Below are 19,045 nucleotides of genomic sequence, written 5' to 3'. Positions count from 1 at the left end.
AAATAACACTTGGTTTAGTTGAGTCAGATTTTCTTATTTTTACTGTTGCAAAAGCCAGAGTGAATGGAAGTACGCCAGAAAAAAAGAAAATGAAAGCAGGTGGAGATCCCAATAACTGTTGAAGATTCTCATTAAGTGCAGAGTGTTTTCTAGTCATGAAGTCCTGGTGTCAGAGACAGAATCTTGCACTGCAGTTGCCCCTCTGCCCCCACCCCCAGTCATCTTTGTTTTATCTTTACAGTTACTAATTGTTTTCCTCCTATTAGGAATTTATTCTTCATATTAAGTATAAGGGCTTCCCCGATGGCTCAGCAGGTAAAGAATCTGCCTGCAATGCAGGAGACACAGGAGATGTAGAATCGATTGCTGGGTGGGGAAGATCCCCTGGAGGAAGCAATGGCAACCCACTCCAGTAATTTTGCTTGAAAAATCCCATGAACAAAGGAGCCTGGCCAACTACAGTCCAAAGGGTTGCAAAGAATAGGACATGATTAAGACTGATGCACACACACATTGAGTGTAAACTTAGCATTGAAACTAACTGCTGCAGAGGTAATGGGGGAAATCACATTAGAAAAACCACATAAAAAATCCCATTGAGATGGCTTTCTTAATCCACACGTGGATTTTTGTCTTTTTCTTACCACATTTTAGGATTGGGAATATATATATATATATATATATATATATATATATTTGTCAAATTTTTTATACTTTTGTGTTCATTGGACATTTGAGCATATATTTGCTGACCTCTCTGTATATCATTTTAATCTCATTAAGTGAATCCAGTTGGCTGTGAATATTAGTAGTTTTCCTCACATTACCAGTGTCCAAAATTTCACTGTTGTGAACATTTATGAGGGTCAGTACTTTCCTTGGTGAATATATTACTCTACCATGCATTAATTCTGCTGTAATGATGAGTTCTTGGAATTTCATATCTACCATCAGCCACTCAGTGAGAGCTTTGTGCTTGGCACTTTGCTTCTTTTAATCTTTTCTCTTCTGTAAAAGCTAGTATTTGGCTATATACAGTCTTCAGAGAATACTGTCTTCAACAAATTGAATAAAAATTTCAGTTTAAGTATTTTTTATGTTCAAAACAATAAATGGATTTGGCTTTAATCATTTTTAAGAACTTAAGGAATAGCAAAACATGGACCTTTCCCTCAATTTGACTCAACAGTACAATAATGCACTTTAATAACCTATTTTCCTTCCATCTCAATGGATCAAGCAGTTCTGAATCCTTTACAACAATGGTTCTCAAGCTTTAATGCATGACCTGGGAATCTTGATAAATGCACATTCTGATTCTGTAGGTCTGGAATGGGCCTGAGCTTCTGCATTTCTAACATTCCTCCCAGGGCCTGCCTGTGTTGCTGTCTTTAGACCACACTTTGAATAGCAAATGTTTACATTTCTATTATTTTAATACACATTTAACACACTCTTCTGTGCATGTTAGGTTCTAATGCAATAGAGTCATTATGAATAATTTAATATTGGGTTAGCCAAAAAGTTCATTTAGGTTTTTCTGTAACTATGAATTATTAAAAAAATTTCCCTCCAAACCCATAGAATATCTGACATCAAGAGTGAATATTAATGTAAACTATGGACTTTGGGTGATTATGATGTGACAGTGAAGATTCATTAGTTAAACGTTCCACGCTAGTGGGGATATTGATAAGGGGGAGGTTATACATGTGTTGGGGAAGGGGGGACATGGGAGATCTCTGTACTGTTCCCTCAATTTTGCCATGTCAGTTACGAAAGTTCCCTTTCTTTTTGACCCCTTGGTGGCAGAAGTAGAAGACCTAGGCAAAGTCATGAAGCAAACAAGTTGCTTCTGTTTTCCCTTTTTTTTAATGCCTAGATATTCTTTCAATTTGGTTAAAAAGTAATATGTATTTGCAATTGTGATAAAATACACATAGCGTAAAAATCACTGTCTTAACCATTTTTAAGTACACAGTCAGTGGTATTTAAGAATATTCACATTATGTACAACCATAACCGCCATCCCTCTCCAGAACTCCTCTTCTCGCAAAACTGAAACCCTTTTACCCACTAAACAATAATAACTCCTTGCTCCCCACAGCCCTTGACAAACACCGTTCTCCTTTTATTTATTTATTTATGGCTGTGCTGAGTCTTCCTTGCTTTTGCGTGGGGCTAGTTGTGGTGAGCAGGGGCTCCTGTTTAGTTGGGGTGTGTGGGCCTCTCATTGTGGTGACTTCTGTTGCGGAGCACGGGCTTTCTAGTGCTCAGGCTTCAGTTGTGATGTGTGGGCTCAGTAGTTGCTGGACTCTAGAGCACAGGCTCAGTAGTTGTGGCACACTCGTTTAGTTGCCCTTCAGCATGTGGGATCTTCCCAGACCAGGAATTACACCAGTGTCTCCTGCATTGGCAGGCAGAGTCTTAAACACTGAGCCACCAGTGAATTTGACTATTCTAGGTACCTCATATAAGTGGAGACATAATGTATTTGTCCCTTTGTGACTGGTTTATTTCACTTAGAATATTGTCTTCAAGTTTTATGCATGTTGTAGCATATGTCAGAATTTCCTTCCTTTGTAAGACAGTAAGTAGTATTCCGTTGCATGTGTATGCCACATTTTCTTTATCCTTTGATCTGTTGATGAACACTTGGGTTGCTTCAATGCTGCTGTGAACATGGGTGTGTAGCTATCTCTTCCCCTAGTCCCCACTTCCTGATTTCACTTTCCAGCGTCAAGAACTCCGTTTTCTCAAGTGTACACCCGTCCCACATGGTTTTCTTGTCTCCTAGCGAGTGAACCATCTCCATTCCTCACCAAGTTAGCTCTGCTTTGCCCAGAGAGGCTCCAGTGTCAGTCATGTACCTTTTAATGTGACTTTAAGTGAGTGTGTTATCACATCATCTTCATTTAAAAGTTTAATTCTGATTGTAGACTGAAAGACTTGCATTAACTTGTATTAAGAAACTTTCTGGAATGTCTTCTGGAAAGTCTCAGCAGTGCTAAAGAGCAAAGAAATGGCTGAAGGTCAGGATGAAGTAAGAAAAGGAGAGTCTGCAATTCCCTGTAGAATCATAAAGACATCACTTCATTTTGAGGCTGGATTTTCAATTGGGACTAAAATTCTACTGGCCATCCTGATTTTATTTATTTTTGGATTAACTTTTTTGTTCCTATTCTAGGTCTGTAAGCTTAGGCTTATTTCTTAATAAGCCCTAGGGCTGTTAGTTTTTGATATGGCTGGATTCTGCAGTTTGTACACTTTGGTTTGTGGCACCCACTTATATTTATTTTAATGGTTGTATCAAGCTTTTATCATACTCTACCATCCTTAGTTATGTTGTTTTCTACCTTGTTATATCTGAACATGTTTAGAGTATGTGGTTGTTCATGGAACTCAGTTTAATGAACATCGACTGAGAACTTTTTGTATGCCAGATACATGCTGATAAGTGGGCCTATATTATTTAGGTTCTTTTAAGTAGAAAAAAGAACCCAGAAGACTACTTTTTTTTTTTTTTTTAAGTAAGATTTTATTTTAAAGAGAAGGACATAAGAAGGATGGAAATCTTGGCACTTAGCAGGTCTCCCAAAGACTGGGACATGGTCAGAACACTAAAAGGTGGTTCAGTCCAGGTCTGGCAACCTTGCTTCCTTGTTGTTCCCTTGGCAATTACTGCGTGACCTAGGGAAAGTAACTGAAAGTGCTAGTTGCCTCTTCAATGTCTACTCTCCTCTCCTTTAGTGACAGAGCCCTCGATTTATTTGGACTGGTGACAAGCCCAGCTAAAAGTCTGCATTTCCAGCCTGATTTGCATCTAGGTGTGGCAACCCACTCCAGTATTCTTGCCTGGAGAATCCCGTGGAAAGAGGAGCCTGGCGGGCTACAGTCCATGGGTCAGAAGAGTTGGACGTGACTGAGAGGCTTAGCACGCATGCACGTGACTCTTGTGACACAGGTGGACAGCCATGGGTAGCCTTGAGGGTATCTAACAGAGACTGGAACCACAAGGAGCAGCACATTTGGAGTTTTTCTGTTTTGCATTCTTTATTCCTGGAATTTGGAAGAATCCTGTAGCACGTGATGACATTTAGGTTGGCAGCCATGTTCAAAGGAGGCTGAAGCAGAGAAATCAAAAAAGTCTAGATGCCTGATTCTTTAGAGGATCTGCTATAGCAGCCCTCAATTGCTTTCCTCTGTTCATTTTTTATGGGAGATACCATGTGCATGCGTTGTCACTGGCTCATGGTTACAAACAGCTGAATGTAATCCCTTTTGGTAAAGTGGGGAGGGTTCCTCCATTCTGATGAAGCATCTGCTGGGTGTGCCTGCTTTTCCTCTGTTCCCACTCTCTTTTCTCTAATTTTCCTTCCCTTCTTTACTATTGTCTCTACGTGCATCTTTTGGCTTCTTTCTCTGCTATTGTTCCATCATACTGTAACTCCTTCCTCCGTACCAAGAGTAGGATCCGATGAGTTCAGCTAATTCCTGTTGTCTTCTTTCATCCAAGCCTTACAGGTAAGGTACTTGGATTTGGTCTCCATGGGGAGTCCTGTGGTATAAGCCATGGTGTTCTCCATTAGGAAACCTCTCACTGGCTATAGGGGGCTCTTGGAATATTAATATACTATATCCCCTTACAAATTAGTTAAAAATACGAATAAGACATGGTCCCTGCACCTTAAGGGCTCAGAGCCTACTGGAGAGAAGCATACATATGCTTAGTGGGCTCTTTGTTTTGTTTTGTTCTTTACAAAAATCCAACTCTAAGTCAGATGACAATGATAAAAGAGCTAACTTATGTTCTTCATTTTTTTGTCTGAAACTTTTCATGCATTATTTCATTTAATTCACACAAAGTTTAACTTGTGAAGTAGATATAATTGTTATCCTCACTTTACATGTAAGAACACAGGCTTAGAGAAGTGAAGTAGCCTGCCCAGGATCACACACTGGGGACGTGACTGTGTCGGGAAGAATCCCAGGTCACTGGAATTTCAGAGAGTGTACTCTTAACCTGCATCTTATGCAACCTCACAGAAATGAAACGAAGCTCCTTTTCATGCCCATATCTTGGTGTATGAGGACAGAGAGGTGGGAGATGTGAGTTCCAATTCATGCTTCCTCTTTCTGTCCTTTTACTTCTCAGATTTTGTTTCCATCTGTAAAACAAGGGTTGGTGAAATGGGCCTGAAAGACTTGGCTGTTGAAAGGCAGAATTTGAATCCTGGTGGACCACATGCTTGTCACGTGGCAAGAAGATTCAACAGAACCCCTGAGCTGTGGTGGCTCTGGCTGGTCTATTCATCCTGGGCTCCATCTGTAGTGTTAATCCTCTGGAAAGAGACTCTTTAAAACCCACTTTATGTGGAATAAAACTAAGTTGTCCAGGGGGACATCTGAAGCATGAACCAGAGGATGTGTTTAAGAAGCTTACCCTGATGCTGAAAAGCCTCCAACAGGAAACAGACATGGCTCATAGTCACTAAGTCAGCTCTAGTCTACTTTTTATATGGCATTTCTCTTCCTTTCTCCACTCACTTAAATGACCATATTCTTAATATGAACCTGTTCCCTTAGATTGCTTCCAGGAGGCAGCATGGCAAACTAGAATGCATACAGGCTTGGAGTTAGGTTAAAGCAATTTAAAATCTAGCTCATCCTTGGCCAGTCATCTCACTTTTCTGAACTTCCTTTTTCCCTTCTGCGCAGTGGAGACAATAACATCAGAATTGTTCAGAGGATTAAGTAGTTTAATGTGTATAAAGGGCTTGATCCAAATCAAGTTGCTCTCCCTACCTTTGACCCGTGATATTCCCTAGAAGGTATTTCTCTTCACCAGGAGTCTGTAACTTCAAACAGCTACAAGAATTACATGGTTTTAAAGACTAATTATTAAGATGGAAAAATTTAGCCTCAAGATTCTACAGAACTGTAGACTATGTCATTTAATTTTATAACATAATAAACATTTTATTATAGCATGTGTATAATAAAATAAATGCTGTAATAAAATATAATAAATGCTATAATAAAAGTGAGCCATTTTGTACCCACTCATAATATGGACTTCTTTTCTAGATTTTAAACTATTAAAAAAATAGGTGAAGAATGTACATGGTGCAAGACTACAAAGGATGTACAGTGTAAAGTAAGCTCCTGAATCCCCTCTTCAGAATCAACTGCTATTGCTCATTCATTACATATCTTTCCAGAGATAATCTGTGAACACAGATGCATGAATGGGAGATGACATGTGCAGAGTTCTGCACTTTGCCTTTAGTACTGTATCCTGGGACACATTCCATGCCAATTCATGTTGAGCTGCTTTAATGTTGACTTAATGTAGACTCTGTGTCTTGAACTAGATTCTCAGAGATGACCTTCTCAGATGGTAAAGAGTCCGCCTGCAATGCAGGAGACCCAGGTTCAATCCCTGGGTCAGGAAGATCCCCTGGAGAAGGGCATGGCTACCCACTGCAGTATTCTTGCCTGGAGAATTCCATGGACAGAGGAGCCTAGCTGGCTACAGTCCCTGGGGTTGCAAAGAGTTGGACACCACTGAGCGACTAACACACAGTATAGTCCACTCTCTATATCCGTGGATTTCACATTCACAGTTTCAACCAATGAGCTGCCATTCAGTTGAATTAGTGAATGCAGAACCCTCAGTACTGAGGGGTGACTGTATTCATTGTACTGCACCATTATATCTACAGGATTTGAGCTTCACAAATTTTGGTATCTGTTGGGGTTCTCAGAACCAATCTCCCCATCCATTCCCTTTGTATACAGAGAGAGAGGACTGTGCAAACTTTCACTGTGTAGAGGAGGACACTGGCTTACAGGAGTGTGAACTGTTCAAGGTTGCAGATCCCTTAATTTTGATTCTGGTGAGCTTTCCTTGTCACCAAGCTGTGGATGAGTATAGGTGTGTGCACAGACGTGTGTGAGCACACTGGCCAGTGAGTTAGCTAATACCTACTACTTGTGACATGGTACCTTTAATTTAAAAGTTATAACAAGCCTTTCATTTAAAAGTCATAACAAGAGATACAGACACAAATGAGGAGAGTGAGCTTAAGTAAAGAATCTGTTCAAGGTTTTTGGTTCTCTCAGGCTCTAAAATCCATACCCTTTGGCACTGCACCCAGCTTTCTCTCTTCTTCTTAGAGGTAACAGTTTCAGGAAAGTGGGGACAAAGGATGCAAAGTGGCGTAAAGTGATTAGATTTTGATTAAATGTGAAGTACTTCTCTGGTGGCTCAGACGGTAAAGAATCCTCCTGCAACATGGGAGACCTGAGTTCGATCCCTGGGTTGGGAAGATCCTCTGGAGGAGGGCATGGCTACCCACTCCAGTATTCTTGTCTGGAGAATCCTCATGGACAGATGAGCCTGGTGGGCTACAGTTCAGGGGTCACAAAGAGCTGGACACGACTGAGCGACTAAGTGCGCACACACATACTTCCCGTAAAACAAATGACTCTGTTGAATCTTGAGGGAAAGGCACATTGTGTTGTATTGGCGGAGGTGAGGGTGGCTGGGAAGATGGGTCGTTAGGAAGTGTGGGTCAAAGTTGCCTGCAGGTGTGGTGAGGGCATCACAGCTTCATGACAGCCCAGTCTGTAGGCTCTCTCAGAATGACACCGCTAAGTGACGTCTTGTTCGTAAGAACCAAACCTGTCAGCCAACTTGGTCAGCATCCCACTTCTTCTTTTAAACCATGGCATGTGTTGCCCAGTTTCATTTCCCTCTTTCCCCTGGAATGTGCTCCCTTATCAGACTTGGAAGACAAAATCATTCGAGCCACCTTCACTCACAGTGAAAACACCACTGTATTTCTCATTTATGTTATAGGTTTAGATTCCTGCAAGGCCTGCCTTGCAGCACTGAATCACAGTGGATCCTAAGGCTGTGTCCATGACAGTGGATTGTGAATAGTAGATGACATAGTAATGTGGCCACAGCCATGGTGGCTGGCTGCCTCCGGCCAGGATCTGCCTTTTTCTGGCAAGTTGAAAAGCACTCCCTGCTCACAGGTAGTGTCATGAATGTTTCTTCCCTATTTTGCATTGAATATGTGTGTGTATGTGAGTATGTGTGTGTATGTGTGTGTGTATCTTTTTTTCTTTCCTCTTTTATTCCCTTATCACGTAGCATAAAATGTATTAATTTTATATCACAATGTTTAAATATTATTATTTAGTATTTTATTATTTATTATTATTTTACATCATAGTCTATAAGTTATGGGATATGATGAAGAGTAAACATGACTTAAGGACTTTACCCCCTGTTTCTTCTGAGGTGGAGGTTACTGTGATTTCAGCCTACACAAGATAGTTATATCATGTTAGGCAGAATTATGACCTTATTACTGTTTTATTTAAAGATCAAGTATGGTTTAAAGAGATGCATGTGGATGCCAGTTTGACAAAGGGTTAATCTTACCATGTGATCTTGGTGGGGCACAGTGTGCCCAAGATTAAACATAATTTTTGGTGTGTTTGAGAGGGTGCTTCCCAATGAGATCAGCATTTGAGTTGGAGGACTCTGTAAAGTAGACTGCCCTCCCCACTGGGGATGGGCATTGTCCAGTCCATCGAGGGCCCAAATAGAATGAAAGACAGAGGAAGGAAGAATGAGTCCCTTTTTCCAGCCTCACTGCATGAACTCAGACATCTTATCTCATCTTCTGCCTTTGGACTGAGGTTTACACTTGGCTCTCCTGGTTTTCAGGCATTTGGACTCATACTGAATTATACCATTGGCTGTCCTGGGTCTCCAGCTTTCAGATGGGAAGAATTTCAACTTCTATAATCTCATGAATCAGTTCCTCATCACTCACAACTCTTGTAGCTTTCCCACTGAAAACTCATGGGGTTGGAGTTTGTAAATCTAACTCCAGAGCTCTGCTTGCCTTTTGGTGCACCTGCTACCAGGCAGTGGTGATTAGTTATGGTCTCATGGATCAGATAGATACTGAGGAAACATGGATTGGCATGCTTTTCCATCCAGCTAGGGGAACTAAGGGAACACGCTTCATAAACCTCTTATTGGATGTACATACTTTTTGTATAATTTTGTGCAAGATAACGAATATTCTATGCCTTTCTGTTCTTGTCCATAAAGTGGAATTACTTACATATATGTCACCGGGATGTCACACAGATTTAAATTAGGTCTTGTATTGTGTGCACTCAATAAGTATACGCTAACTTTGGATAATTATTATATCGATGTTCATAGTTTTGCAAAAATGGATTTTCCTGGCAGCTATATTCTATGTTCTAACCTGTCTTTTTTATTTGTGGGAAAGCCTTTTAGCTTACAGCCTACCTTTGTGATCAAGAAAGATTTTTAGAATGTGGATGTTCATAACCAATAGGTTCCCAGATCACTGCTAGACATAGTGCTGATTTTTAAACAAGTTGTATTTTCCTAGACTATACTATTTTGAAACACTTAACCAGAATCCAACACTCTTTCTGAGAAAGTAAAGGATGCAATTTTTTCATAATTCATTGCTATAAAAACATGGATACTTATGAGCAAAGAATAATTCAATTTTTTTCAGTATCTAATTTTCTGATAATGAAGTAATGACTGAAAATGGCTTATACTCAAGGTGAAGCCTACTGAGGATGAGAATGCGAGCTATTAGATGTTGCCAAATCAGGACAGGATAGGAATGTTCCTCTTTCCAGACTGTTATTGTAATCATTAGGTCTTTTATTCGCAGGAGACCTAAACCCTAAATAATACAGAATAAACTAGGACACTGAAATGAAGGTAGGGGCTGGGGTATTTGAAAGGCATATTCATGATTCATTTATGCTTGTTCTCAAAATTCAATGTATCTTGAATAATTTTGATAGTGTATCCTGCAGATTTAGGGCATCAAAAAAAGTAAGTTTTTTGATGTAGACTAGATTTTGGGTTTGCAGAAATACCGCTGCACTCCATAAACTGATTATGTGCCTGGGAGAAGAATATCCACTCACCAGCTCCTGCTGACAGGATTGTATACTGGGTGTTGTGTTAGAATACTTTGTGTTGCAAGTGACAGAAATCTAACCCTTAAGCATTTAGTTTAAACAGAAATGGAGAATATTTGAAATACAGGGGTTTCTTACATAATTGAAGAAGGATTTATAAATAAAATCTCAAAAGAAGCAAGGAAATGTTCAGACTTCCCTTCAGGAACAACTGGAACTGGGACATTTATCTCTGTACCGGATTCTCTCATGTCTAACATCTATCATTGCTTCTTCTTGCGGTATTCTTCCTTCATTCACTCTCATTGCAGACCAAGTCCCTCCCAAGCGTCATATTTCATAGCTTTCACCCCTGAGAATACTGAATTCCTACCTTTGTTCCATTTAAAAGTCCTGGGAAAGAACTCTGATTGGTCAGGCTTGGGTAAAGTACCAACCTTGGACCAATCAACCCTAGCCAGGAAGATGAAGAGATAGGGCCTAGGCATTGCTACCAGAGACCAGAAGAGAGACTCCTGAGTCAAGTAGACCCCATTTGGTACCAACCACAGTTTGCTAGTCCCAGGTCTCTTTAGGTGCTCAGGCATCTCTTCATTTCCTGAAAAAATCCTGTACACTTGGTATGTTCCTATGCTGAAATCCAGGTATAGAAATCTGGAGGAACTCTGGATGATGTACCTGAAGACCACATAATAATCTCTGGCCCAGGGGAAAAGATCCTCTTGGCCATAGGATAAAGATGTAGAGAAATTTCTTGCACCACACACCCTAAAGGAACACACATTTCTTAGAGCCAGGGGTGAACATGATCACTTTGGCATTTTCTTTTCCCCATAAAAAGACATATCAAACCACTAACACATTCATTTCCCTAACTTCCTTTGCAAAGGCTCATCCTACCTCCCCACCTTTGAAATACTCAGTGGAGACACTCACTGGCTTTGATATCACAAATAATTTTTTCTTTGGGATGAAGGTGTTTGCTGAGGCAGCAGACTTCCCTGCTTGATTCTTTATTTGTGCATTAAAATATAATAGGTCTGCAGTTTTAATCCTGGACCAGAAAGAACATAAAACATGTTTGATCTCTGGTTCGTGTTGGAGCTCCTTAGGTCTTGGATAGATTACTTCTGAATAGGTGCCCTTTGCCCAGAATTCCAGCGAGTACTCCAGGGCAAAGATAAACTGTGTCTCCAGAGATGAAAGGACAGTTATTTTTCCACAAAACCTCATAAATCAGTTTTGATATTGTTTTTGTTTGATTTGATTTTTTTTTCAGGCACAACATTAGGGCTGTTCGATCCATTTAATTGAAAATATTTGTATAGAGTCCTGGGTTTTCTTTTGTGATGAAAAGTGTTACCTCAAGAAACGAGCTGATAAATTGCAAGGCAAAGTGAAATGAACATCCACCCAGCAACAGGGTCTGAGAGTCCAACATCTGATTGTACTTAGTGAGGAGGAAACTTGAAAAAAAATCAACCCAACTTTCATTTCTTGCTTCTTTTATCCTTAAGCTCAGCAATAAACTAGCACTCTTTGGTTAAAAAGTCAAGGGAACAGATGTATCATACTGGTGCTTCAGCATGTATATTTCAAGCAGAGCACGTAAAGTATGCGAACGCCTCTCAACCCTCAGTGGAGAGAGCCTCAAGGAGCATGTGCCACGCTGCTGTCAGTCACCAGGGCACATCCCTGAAATTATAGCTCCTCTAGTTAGCTGGGGAGAAGGCAATGGCACCCCACTCCAGTACTCTTGCCTGGAAAATCCCATGGACAGAGGAGCCTGGTACGCTGCAGTCCATGGGGTCCCTAAGAGTTGGACACAACTGAGCGACTTCACTTTCACTTTTCACTTTCATACATTGGAGAAGCCAATGGCAACCCACTCCAGTGTTCTTGCCTGGAGAATCCCAGGGACGGGGGAGCCTGGTGGGCTGCTGTCTATGGGGTCGCACAGAGTCGGATACAACTGAAGCAACTTGGCAGCAGCAGCGGTTCGCTGGAGCTTGGTACAAAGGGATGCACTTCTGGAGGCTGGCTGCTTATTTCACAGAAAGTAAGTGGTTGGCTTGTACAGAGCTGAAACACCGACATTTGACAGCTGGTAGGTCACAAGCGGAGCCTGGAAACGATACTGTTGAAAACTAGGGACAAACCTCAGAGGCAGTTTAAAAAGGCACTGAGTGCAAGGTCTTGCGTTCTGTCCCGGAAGACCTGGGTTGTGTTCCACCTAGCCCTTGCTAGTCAGAGGAAGTTATTTAGTTTCTGCTCCCAAAAATTGGGCCTATCTGTGTTTGCCTCAGAGAACTTTTAGGATGAATGACAGTGCGTGCGTCTGTGTTCGGTCTCTCAGTCCTGTCCACGTCTTTGTGACCCTTTTGGACTGAAACCTATCAGACTCTGTCCATGGGATTTTCCAGGCAAGAAAGCTGGAATGGATAGCCATTTCCTCCTCCAGTGGATCTTCCTGACCCGGGGATCAATCCTGCCATTCCTGTGGCTCTGACAGTGCAGGTGGATTCTTTACCTCCTGAGCTAATGAGTAACAGTAGTGTGCGTAAAATGATTTTCTTATGCTCTAGTGTAGAGTGTATTTTTTTAAATTAGAATTCATTACATATAAGAAAGGCTTCATTCAACTTTTTAAATTCAAAAGCTGGAAAGGACCTTTGAAACGATTTGGTTCGATTTACTCATTTTGAGAGACTTCCTGATTTTGAGGCAGTGGCTTTTCCCAGGAAAGGATGGGCATAATAGGCTGGAAAAGGCACATATTTCAGCCTTAGCATGGTGCTCCTGCTAAACCATGCTACTGTCAGACTCTAAGTGCCACCAGGGCAGGGCCCCCAGAGGTGTATTCAATGCCTGTTATGGTGCCTGGCGTTCAGTGAAAGTTTGTCCAGATGGTAAATGAAACTCAAGGATGCTAAACTTTAACCAGAAGAGATCATTTTTTTTGCTTTGTGTTTCAGCTTTTATGTCTTTCTGAAGAGTCAATGAACAAAATATTGTGAACTTCTTATTACATAAGACAAATTACTAAGCAGCCTAATATGTGTACTGAACAAAAAAATGGGATATTTGAAGGAAAACTGCTAACTGATGTATGACAGTGCAGTTGAAACCCTAATCATTCTTAGGCTGTTAGGAAATACTTTTTTAGATGTCTGCTTTACACCTAGGATTATGATGCGTTAAACTGAGAAGAAAGGTTAAATGATTGTGGTTACCAAACATCCTACAGAATATGCACAAACAAACAAAACTAGTGAACAAACTGTTCTCTTGATGGTCCCCAAATGCCTTTAGGAATTAGTAATGACTCACATCTATTTTTCCCCGAGTTAGGATCAAATAAAGATGCCTATCCCTCTTCTCAAAAACACCCTTTTTGTAGGCTCAGGCCGGGATTCTTGGCCTGGTTTTCTGCATGGCTATGCGCGTTTTGCTCAGTAAGCGAATGCAATCCACAGAGAACCCCTTGACCACTGTTGGCCAGCTGCCATCCACTACTCCTACCTCTTCCTGCCATGTAAGGAAGGATGGCCAGATGAAGGGTAGTTAGACTCTGAAGGTCTGGCACATGGGGCTTCAGTGTTCCAAACTAGAGGAGCTTCTGTTGAATCTGTCCTTCTTTGTTGGGGAGCAGAGCTAGATAGGAGCAGGTGGCTTCCCAGGCAGTCTCATACTTGGTACCTTGATGCTCTGTAAATATGTGTCCAATTGTTATTCAGGCTGCATGGGAGAAGCATGAGTGGTGCTCTGCTTCTCTCTTTTCCCAAATAATTCAACTCCAGCCCCAAACATACTTATCTTTTTAAAACAAAAGCCTTGCATTCTGATTGAGTAGGGTTATTTGTTCACCTAAATGATTGAGCAAGCCTCTTATGGTGGCAGTTTAAACAAGGTCACCATGGACAGCCTTGCAGGTCATATGTAAATGACATCTGCTGGAGTTGTGCAGACTTCGCATTATGATCTTGTTTCACTGAGTTTAAATAATTCTTATTATTTTTCGTGTGTTTCCCTGGGAGAGGGGCCACACACAGTCCCACCTCACACAATTTATAACTCAGTTCTTTTCTAACCTTGCAAAGTGCTCTCGGTAACATGAGTGCTAGGAAAAATAATTTTTTCCATCTTGCTATAATTCTAGTGATATTTTTAGCACCTCTTAAATACTAGCACCCCAGGCAACTCCTTCCTGACCTACCTCTTAATCTGGCTCAGTATGGAATAGAATATAAAAAAGAGAAAAAAAGAAATTTGTGGTAATGAGAGATCACTGGAGACATTTACAAGCTCATAAAATATAGGTGAACTTCCAATGTGTGATGCTTATTCAATGTGTGGATCACCATTTTTCAGAATTCACTGAAGATACAAAAAATTAGAAGTCAAATCTATTTTGGTTCATTTTGTTCCTCGTCAATGAAGGAAATAATGAACTATAAACTGTAAGACTTAATATCATTTCAAAGGGTTTTCATGTGTATGATGTAATTTCTTTTTAAGGTGCAAACTTTTCAGTTCATAATACTTTACTGTCATTCATTATTGGTCCATGTAATTCCCTCTTATTTTATCATTTTTTTCCCCTAATTCCCCAACCTCCGCTTCAAGTTCCCTCTCCAATATATTTCCAGCTAATATGTTGATAATGAGTCTTTAAAGATGTGTGTGTGTTACTAAAATATAGAGTGTTGTTTGGAACATATTTATGTTTTTAATTGTGATTCAATCTTGTATTTAATATCATATGGCTGTAGCTAGTTAGCTCAGTATTTTTAACTACTGCAAGGTATTGCATAGTGAGCATCCACTGTATTTAAAAAATATTTTAAAAATTCTGGTAAAATATACATCACATAAAATTTACCATTTAATTATTTTCAAGTGTACAGTTCTTTGGCATTAGGTACATTCACATGATTCTACAACCATCACTACTGTCTTTCTGCAGAACTTGTTCATTTTACCAAACCAAAAGTTAACTGTTAAACACGAACTCCACATTCTCCTTTCCCTTCAGCCCCTGGCAACCACCATTGCATCTACTGAATTTTATTATTCCCCTACTGATGGACACGGAGGCTATTTGCAAGTCCCAGTACCACAAACCCTACCACCACCAATGACCTCATATAGATCCCCCATGAAGCTGTGCAAGAATTTCTCTGGCTTAATAGAACCAGAAGGAGATTTTGGAATCATAGAGGATACATGGTTTTCTAGAAAGACTGTACCAGTTTACAGTTTCCCCAAAGGTATCCCAAAGTTTCTATTTTGCTATATCCTGCCTTCTCTAGAATTAGCTATTTTTAATTTTCTTCAGTGGTAATAGTCTTATTTTCACTTAAATTTCTTTGTTTACTAAAGAATCTGAGCATCTCTTAATATTCTTTTTAGTTACTCGGGCTTCTGTTTCTGAGAATTACCTTTGTAATACTTTGCTCATTTTAAAATTGGAATTCCCACTTTTTCCTTATGGGTTTTCAGGAGTTGTTTGGATATTATTTGGTGCAAAGTTCTTGCTGGTTTTGTGTTAAAAGTATTTCCCCCTAAATTCTCATCTCTTAATTTGTCTATGGTGTTCTTTATTATTTTTTTTAAACTTTTTGTTTTGTATTGAGGTATAGCTGATTAACAAACAATGTTGTGAATTTCTAGTGAACAGCAAAAGGACTCAGCCAAATGTACCAATTCTCCCCCAAACTCCCCTGGGAAGTTGATTGTTGATGATGCATTTCCATATGACAGTGGAAACTGATAATCCTTTTTTTTCCTTTGCAGGTGGGCAGTGGCTCATCACCTCCCATGATCAACCTCGTCTCAGTTGGGGGACATCATCAAGGTAGCTTTGTCCTCTCTACCTGAAAAATTCTAGCATTGCTGTTTGTACAAGAAGTCAGCCTTGGGAAATTCCTGTTTTTCTAACTTGCAAAATTCCTGTTTTTCTAATTTGTAACAAACTAGCCAGCAATGATGACAAAATAGGATTCCAGGGGCCAGGAGCACAGGGGAATCATTAGGTTACCACCACCTATTTCTCTTTCATCTTTTTTATTCTTCAAGAAACACATTTTATTGTTTTTATTTTTGTTGTTCCCGAGGAACTTTATTTTGACAAAATCAAATCATCAGTTTTTTAATGTTAGCATTTATGTTTTTAGTGTCTTGTTCCAGAAGTCTTCCGCTAACCCTATATAAAAAATGTACTATTGTACATTTTCTTTACATTTTTTGTTCCCTCATATCTCATCTGTATTTTCTTCATAAAGTCACGTCTCACATTTGTGCCTTTAATCCATCTGAAGTACACCCTTTTTCACTAGTCTCGTATAAGGTCCAGCCTTATTTTGCCTCATCTTGGTGACCTACTTTCCCATCAGAATTTACTACTATAAATGATTCATCCTTTTCTTCTTGTTTTGTGGTACCAGCTTTATCTCACATTAGTTCCCGTGTATGTGTGGTGCTGCTTCTAAAAACTCTGTTCTTTTCCATTGGTCTGTTTGCCTATTCCTGGTTCAGTGCCATGCTGTCTGCACAGCTTTGTAATATGTCTCAGTATCTGGTGGGGTGAGTGTCTCCTCCTTGACTGTCTGTTTCAAAATCACCTTAGCTGTTTGTGGAATTTCACTTTCCCATATACATTTTAGAATGAGTTTATGGAATTCTTTAAAAAATCCCCTTGGAAATTTGATGAGATTGCCTTGAGTATATAGATTAATTTGAGAAGCATTGACATCATTCCAGTATTTCTCTATTTATTCAGATTTTCCTTTATGTACTTTAATAGAATATTTTTAGTGTTTATTTTATAAAGGTCATCTATTGTTAGTTCCTAGATACGTTGTAACTTTTGTTATTGTAAATGGCATCTTCTTTCTAGTTCATCATTGCTAGCATAGAGGGATAGTACTGCTTTTGTACATTTATCTTATAACACTCTTGCTAAACTCTAGAAGTTCTAATATTAATACTTTATTGAAACTCTTGAGTTTTCTCTGTGGATAATGCTATTACCTTAGCACAGTAAGTTTTATCTTCTTTGTCTAATCCTTATACTTTTTAAGTCTTTTTTTTTTCTTTTTTGCCTTATAGCATTTGTCAGTTTCTCTTGTTAAATGAAGAAGTGATATGGGACATTCTTGTTTGGTATTCATTATTAGTGGAATAAGTGAAATGTTTCTCTATTATATGTGATATTTAATATAGGTTTGTGGCATATAGTTTATTTAAACTCAGGGAAATAGTTCTCTTGGATCACTGATCTTTATTGAATGCTTTGTTTGCATGTTCTTAGGTAATCACATGATTTTTCTTCCTTCCTTCCCACATCACATCATTAAGCATCTGTCCTATGTCAAAGAATGCTGAGAGGATAAAGTAAGAATTGGAGATTATGGGCAGACTCTTTGGAGATAATGAATAGTACCAGGGGCAGTTAAATCTATGGCTCTTTAGGGCTTCGTAGGAAGCAGTTGAAGGGATTGTGAGAGGAAAAAAAAATCTCATTAAAATTGTATAATATAGTGATTAAAAGTAAATTTATTGGGTATTTACTGTGTGTCAGGATCTTAGTTTGCAACTTTAAAGCTGTTATGTCTCTTTAAGCCTCATAATAACCATGTGAGGTGGAATTATTCTCACATTTTAAGGTAGAAGAAACAAAGGCTTAAAGAAGTTAAATAACTTCTTGTTTTCTTGGAATGTTGTGAATGCTGATTGCCTTGAGGAGAGGAACCAGGAAATGGGGGAAAAGGAGTAAAAGGGAAAATTTCACAGATTCTCTTTTGTTGTTGTTCAGTCACTAAGTCACGTCCGACTCTGCGACCCCATGGACTCAAGCACACCAGGCTTTTCTTTGCTTCACTAACTCCTGGAGTTTGCTCAAACTCACATCCATTCAGTTGGTGATGCTATCTAACCATCTGGTCATCTGCCGCCCTCTTCTCCTTTTGCCTTCAATCTTTCCTAGCATCAGAGCCTTAGCAAGTAATAGAGCTAGTGTTCAGACTCAGATCTCTTTCCAAAGCTCATGTCTTTCCCACACACTGTTATTGTATTCCTTAAAAAATCTCTATTGATAATATGAAAGAGATATAAAGATGAAACCCAGTCAGTCATCAAAAGCAAAACAAAACAATTCCATCTCAATATGCTATAAATTTGGGGAAAAGAAAAATGAACTAGAGCTCCGTTGAGAAATTACCAGTTTCAGGATACCATGAAGGTACAAGATGATCTTGGAATGTGTTGTTATGCCAGAAAGTAAAAGAAGTTCTCATAAAAAATGATAGGGACCTGTCAAAAGGGTACAAGAACCAGCTAAAGGGGCTCCTGATGGTCAAATCTGGAAAAATTTGAGCATCAAAAGAAACAAGAACAGTAATTAGTTGTAATCCATTGAATAAAGTGAGAATCCATGAGTCTGTACTAACAAATATATAAATTGAGATAGAAAAAAAGATTCTTCCTTTTGTACACGTGATAAACCCGGAGGGAGTGGTGTAGTTGGGAAAATCACTATTTTGCAGCCATCACTGCAGAGATTGTTTTAGGCTTGAATCATCAATGGATGCTAAATTCCCACGTGAAGCAGAATGTTTGCATGGTCTTGAAATGTCTGTCCAGAGGTTTTTTTTTTCCTTTAGTGCAAGGAAGGAAAATAATAAATATACAGTGGAAAAATTGGACAACACCTTAAGTTAGCAATAAAAATCATTTTCATCAAAAATGGGCTTGTATGGCTCTAGATTTGATACTTCAAGGGTGCAGCATCATGGTATATAACCAAATCTGATCATAAGGAAACATGAACCAAACCCAAACTGAGGAATATTTTATAAAATAGTATTCTATATAATAGCTGACCTGTCCTGAAGGACTGAGAACTGTTTCAGTTTAAAAGAGATGAAAAGGACATGACATATAAAATTTAATACTGTTTGTGATCCTTAACTATATCCTATCCTGGAGAAAGGAATGTTATTAAAAAAAAAAAGCATTTGGTACAATTGATAAAACTAGA

This window comes from Bos indicus, chromosome 8, assembly GCF_029378745.1.
Source record: "Bos indicus isolate NIAB-ARS_2022 breed Sahiwal x Tharparkar chromosome 8, NIAB-ARS_B.indTharparkar_mat_pri_1.0, whole genome shotgun sequence".
NCBI classification, from domain to species: domain Eukaryota; kingdom Metazoa; phylum Chordata; class Mammalia; order Artiodactyla; family Bovidae; genus Bos; species Bos indicus.
This window is presented reverse-complemented; position numbering follows the sequence as displayed.